The following is a 6,000-nucleotide window of genomic DNA, read 5'->3' on the forward strand; positions in this document are numbered from 1 at the left end:
CCCATGAGGCTCCTGGGCTCCTCTGGTGGGCCTGGCCTCATCAGGTGAACCCTGAGAGTAGAGAGCAGAAGCAGGAGCGGGAACAATGCAGACTGGCCCATGTGGGCCACCTGGGAAGGGTGGTGACTTCTGGGAGGGGTGAGGGCCTCAGCCCTACAACTGATCATTGACAAATCAACAACCAGAACAACCCTGGAAGAGACCCTTGTGCCTCAGATGAGATCACAGCTCTGGGTGACGCCTTGATTTCGACCTGGAGCAGCAAGGGGCAGAGGACCCAACTGACCCCACAGAAAGTGGAGAGGGCCAGGTGCAGGGCTTATGCCTGGAATCCCAGCACTTTGGGAGGCCGAGGTGGGTGGATCACCAGAGGTCAGGAGATTGAGACCAGCCTGGCCAACAAGGTGAAACCCCGTCTCTACCAGAAATACAAAATTAGCCAGGCATGGTGGTGGGTGCCTGTAATCCCAGCTACTCGGGAGGCTGAGGCAGGAGAATCACTTGAACCTGGGAGGAGGAGGTTGCAGTGAGCCAAGATGGTGCCACTGCACTCCAATCTGGTGACAGACTGAGACTCCATCTCAAACAAAAACAAAAACAAAAAAGAAAGTGGGAGAAAATGCATTTGTGTTGTTTTAAGTTACTAAAATGGTGAAAATTTGTTACACACAAATAGAAAAACTAGCAAGTAAATTGACTCTCTTAAACTTGAACTCATAAAAGAAAAATCCATTTAAAAAATACCCCCACAACTTTCTAAGGTGGTGTCTGATGACCTGGGGATGCTGGAGGGAGCTGCTCAAGCTTGAAGACAGGAGCTGGGAGAACAGAGCTGAGCTGCTCTGCATTACGGAGGGGACAGAAGGGACCCGAGGGAAGTCGAGAAAGGAGGCGCAGGGAAGACTGAACAGTGGGGTCAGGAGGCAGGAGGCCTGCCTTCATGAGGCTGGGAAGGAGGCGTGGCAGGAGGAAAGATAATGGAAATTTTCTCGGGAGGTGCTGTGCACCTAGAAACCACTGTACCCCTGCAATCCTAAGCAAGTTCTCTCACAAACACTCATGAGAAAGTGGAGTTGTGTTTGGGGGGATTTTCTTTGCTTTTTTGAGTTGAGGAATGTTACGGTTAATATTGAGTGTCAACTTGATTGTACTGAAGGATGCAAAGTACTGATCCTGAGTGTGTCTGTGAATGTGTTGCCAAAGGAGATTAACATTTGAGTCAGTGGGCTGGGAAAGGCAGACACACCCTCAATCTGGGTGGGCACCATCTAATCAGCTGCCAGCACGGCCAGAATAAAAGCAGGCAGGGGAATGTGGAACGACTGGACAGGCTGAGTCTTCCTGCCTCCATTTTTCTCCCGTGCTGGATGCTTCCCGCCCTTGAACATCAGACTCCAAGCTCTTCAGCTCTGGGACTCTTGGACTCACACCAGTGGTTTGCCTGGGGCTCCCGGGCCTTTGGCCACAGACAGGGCTGCGCTGTCGGCTTCCCTATATTTGAGGTTTTGGGACTTGGACTGGCTTCCTGGCTCCTCAGCTTGCAGACGGCCTATTGTGGGACTTAACCTGCGATTGTGTGAGTCAATTCTCCTAATAAACTCCCCTTCAAATACATCTATCCTATTCTGTTCCTCTAGAGAACCCTGACTAATACAGAGAGAAAAGCTCAAAGATGTGAGCGAAAGGACAGCTGGTACATAGGCTACTGAGAAAGTGTAAGGTCTTTATCAGTGGAAAAACTTTTACCCGCTTCTTACCAAATAAATGTTGAACAAATATCTAAAGAACATTAACTGAATGAGGCATACATTCTAGATCTCACCTTGTCCAGTCGGTCCTGTGTGTCCCCAGCCTGACGTCCACAGCGTAGGCACGCGACAAAAGATGGCCACAGGGACGGAGGGACGACGGATGAAGGAGTCACCCGCTGACCGACAGGAAAAACCCCAGATGCCTTCGTTGATGTTGCGAAGACACTGCCCAGACCACGCCCGGGCACCGTGTCAGGCAAAGTCTTGCAAACTACTGAATCCTCACTACCTAACTAACAGGGGCAGTAACTGGGCTCGGGGCCATGTTTCCCAGTTACCATATCCCCTGCACCCCTGGGCACTGCGGCCCAGAGGTTACCATATCCCACATCCCACCCGGCACCTCTGAGCACTGCGGCCTGAGGCACCCGGATCCTCTGCTGAGGAGTCAGCCGCAGAGGACGCCAAACGCTGCCCCTCCCCGCCGGAAGTGACGCTGGGACGCCGCTTCCTTGCTGCTCTGTCTTCCAAGTCCGTCTCCCGAGCACGTTTCCGGGCAGCTGGAAACTGAGTTTCAAACTCCAAGTCCGGAAGTCAGGTACTACTTTTCATCAAATACAGAAAAGTTATCCAACAGGGAGCTGGAAAGGTGACTTGTGTCCACCCCAGTCCCCATGACAAGTCCCCAGATGGCCTCACATTTGACGGCCACACACAGCGGAATTTGGATTTGGGGTGAGTCCTTCCTCTGAAGGCAGCAGGCAGTCGTGACCTGGAATCGCAAGGCCATCTTGTTGGAAGCTGCTGCCCGCCCCAGAATAATGATGGTCGTCCTTCTGGCGCATGGGTCTTGAGTGGCTCCAGTTGGGTTGCTGAGGGATGAAGACTGGATATGAAAGAAATGGATTCAAGCTACCAGAGGAGCAGCTCCGGGCAAGGCAGCAGGGGTAAGCCTCTTCTCATCACCCTCAGGGAGTCAGCTTTCACCTTTGCAAGTCACGTCTGTGGGCATGCTTGTTGCCCACCATTTATAAAATAAGATATATAGAAGGAGATAGAATGGATGTAACCAGAAAACTATAGGGAGACATAAAATTAAAAAAAAAAAAAAAAAGTTAAAAGATTGAAAAAGGTAACTGAGAAAGGGACCTGGGTGGGAATGTAAATTTGAACAAACACAGTGCAGCTTTGCCTTAATGGATAAAATAATGATATGGAAATTTACTTCCACTAATGAATGAAGAAAAATATGTCCAAAGAAAATATAACATTAATGAATGAACAAGAAGGCAAGAAAGAATAATCTGAGGAACAAAACACAGATGAGACACATAGAGAATATCATGTAACTATAACCATTTAGATAATTGCATCAAACATAAATGAAGTATCTCAAGCAAAAGGCACAAATGGTCAGACTGACTTAAGAAAGCAAGAACCGGCCGGGCGCCGTGGCTCCAGCCTGTAATCCCAGCACTTTGGGAGGCCGAGACGGGCGGATCACGAGGTCAGGAGATCGAGACCATCCTGGCTAACACCGAGAAACCCCTTCTCATACTAAAAAAATACAAGAAAAACTAGCCGGGGCGAGGTGGCGGGCGGCCTGTAGTTCCCAGCTACTTCGGGAGGCTGAGGACAGGAGAATGGCAATAAACCGGGAGCAGAGCTTGCAGTGAGCTGAGATCGCCCACTGCAAATCCAGCCTGGCGACAGAGCGAGACCCATCTCCCAAAAAAAAAAAAAAAAAAAAGAAGAAAGCAAGAACCAACCTTATGTTGCCTTCAAGAGACAAAGAGGTGGAAATTAAAATTTAAGGATGGAAAATAATATACCATGCAAATAGCTAGCATAAGAAAGTTGTCATAGCTGAGGCTGTGTGTTATTGTGTGTGCGCGCGTGTGTGCGTGTGCATGTGTGTTTTAAGACAGGGCCTTGTTCTGTCGTCCAGTCTGGAGTGCAGTGGTGTGATCAGAGTTCACTGTAACCTCCGACTCTTAGGTTCAAGCAATCCTACTGCTTCAGCCTCCTATGTAGATCCTTCTTCTTCAGCCACCACATGTCATTATGATTGGCTGATTTCCTAAACTTTTTTTTGTTTTGTTTTTGGAGAGATGGGAGTCTCACTATGTTGCCTAGGCTGGTCTCAAACTCCTGGCCTCAAGCAGTCCTCCTGCCTTGGCTTCTCAAAGTGCTGGGATTATAGGCGCGAGCCGCTGCGCATGGCCTGTAGTAGCTGTATTAATAGCACACATCTTACAGAGTGTTTCCAGACCACAACAGTAATAAATTAGGAATCTGCAACAACAACTAATCTAGAAAGGACCCTAAATGTCTAGAAGTTAACTCACTTCTCAACACCAATGAGTAAAAGAAGAAATCACAAATATCACTAGGAAATAGTTTTACCAGAATAATAATAAAAACATAACATAAGGAAAATTGTGGAATATAATTAAGGAAATGTTTAAAGCAAAATTTATAGCATTAAAAATTATATAAGAAAAAAAGAAAGGTCTCAAATGACAGCTAGAAAAGAAAGGCAAACTAAAGCTAAAGGAAGCAGAAAAGGAAATAATAGCCAAAAGAGCAGAAATCAATGAATAGAAAACAAAATATAAAGATAATGATGAAAGCAAAAACTAGTTTTTTGAGATGGTCAGTAACACTGATAAATCTCTAACCAAATTAAGGAAAAAGAGAACACATGAGGCCGGGCGCGGTGGCTCAGGCCTGTAATCCCAGCACTTTGGGAGGCTGAGGCAGGCGGATCACAAGGTCAAGAGATGGAGACCATCCTGGCCAACATAGTGAAACCCTGTCTCTACTAAAGATGCAAAAATTAGCCAGGCGTGGTGGTGGGCACCTGTAATCCCAGCTACTGAGGAGGCTGAGGCAGGAGAATCACTTGAACCCAGGAGACGGAGGCTGCAGTGAGCAGAGATTGTACCATTGCACCCCAGCCTGGGTGACAGAGCAAGACTCCATTTAAAAAAAAAACAAGCAAAAAACAAGCAAACAAACAAAACACAAATTACCAATATCAGAAATGAAAGAGGGGACTTCACTACAGATCCTATAGATAAAAAAGATTTTTTTTTTTTTTTTTTTGAGATGGAGTCTCACTCAGTCTGTTGCCCAGGCTGGAGAGAAGTGGTGCAATCTCAGCTCACCTCCACCTCCTGGATTCAAGCAATTCTCCTATCTCAGCCTCCTAAGTAGCTGGGATTATAGGCGTGTGCCACCACACCTGGCTAATTTTTGTATTTTTAGTAGAGACAAGGTTTCCCATGTTGGCCAGGCTGGTCTGGAACTCCTGATTTCAGGTGATCCACCTGCCTCGGCCTCCCAAAGTGCTGGGATCGCAGGCATGAGCCACTGCACCTGGCCAAAAGGGATTTTTCTACATTTTTTTTTTTTTTTTTTTGGCTTTATTGAGGTATGTTTTACATGCAGTAAAAGTCACAACTTCTAAGGAAATATTGGGATAACTTTATGCCAACAAATCTAAGAACTTAACTAAAATGGGAAAATTCCTTGAAGAACACAGGACACTAAAGCTCATTCAAGAAAAAAATTAAATAACCTTAATAGCCCTATATCTGTTAAATAAATTGAATCTATAGCTAAAGTCATTCCCAAAGAAGACGTCAACCCCAGATGGCTTTGCAAGTGAATTCTACGCAACACTTAAGGAAGAAATAACATCAGTTCTATACAGTTCTTTTACAGAAAAGAGAAAACTAGGGAGTACTTCCCAGCTCACTTTATGAAGTCAGCATTACTCTGACACTAAACGAAGACAAAAACATTACAAGAAAACTACAAATAATATCCTCATTAACATAAACACAAAAATCCTCAACAAAAGAACAGCAAGTCGTATCCATCATATATTAAAAGAATAACACACGTGATCAAGTGGGCTTCATCTCTGGAGTACAAGCTTGGTTGGACATTTGAAACTGAATCAGTGTAATTCATCATATGAACAGGCTGAAAAAGAAAAACCATATGATAATCTCAAAAGATGAGGAAAAAAGAATTTGACAAGATTCATCAACTATTCATGATAAAAACACTCAACAAAATAGAAATAGATTTCAACCTGATAAAAAGCATCTACCAAAAAAAATTACAGCTTACATTATACTTAAGGGTGAAAGACTAAATGGTTTCCCACTAAGACAAGAAACTAGGCAAGGGTGTTTACTCTCGTTACTTCTTTTTTTTTTTTTTTTTTTTTTTTTTT

The 6,000-nt window shown here is 45.2% G+C and overlaps 1 protein-coding gene and 1 long non-coding RNA gene across 2 annotated transcripts in view; one reads left to right on the forward strand and one right to left on the reverse strand.

Moving 5' to 3' along the window:
- Positions 1-2,245, reverse strand: part of PDE6B (phosphodiesterase 6B) — a 74,850-nt gene extending 72,605 nt beyond the window's left edge. The window contains exon 1 of the mRNA XM_017865442.1: positions 1,823-2,245. The gene's annotated coding sequence lies outside the window, so the exon portion shown is untranslated. The remainder of the gene's footprint in view (positions 1-1,822) is intronic.
- A 380-nt stretch (positions 2,246-2,625) lies between these two features.
- The window catches only part of LOC108524389 (uncharacterized), a 10,527-nt gene continuing 7,152 nt past the window's right edge, over positions 2,626-6,000 (forward strand). Inside the window, exon 1 of the long non-coding RNA XR_001884037.1 lies at positions 2,626-2,698. This is a non-coding gene — a long non-coding RNA (uncharacterized LOC108524389). The remainder of the gene's footprint in view (positions 2,699-6,000) is intronic.

Source organism: Rhinopithecus bieti, unplaced genomic scaffold, assembly GCF_001698545.2.
Source record: "Rhinopithecus bieti isolate Rb0 unplaced genomic scaffold, ASM169854v2 scaffold_79532, whole genome shotgun sequence".
NCBI classification, from domain to species: Eukaryota; Metazoa; Chordata; class Mammalia; order Primates; family Cercopithecidae; genus Rhinopithecus; species Rhinopithecus bieti.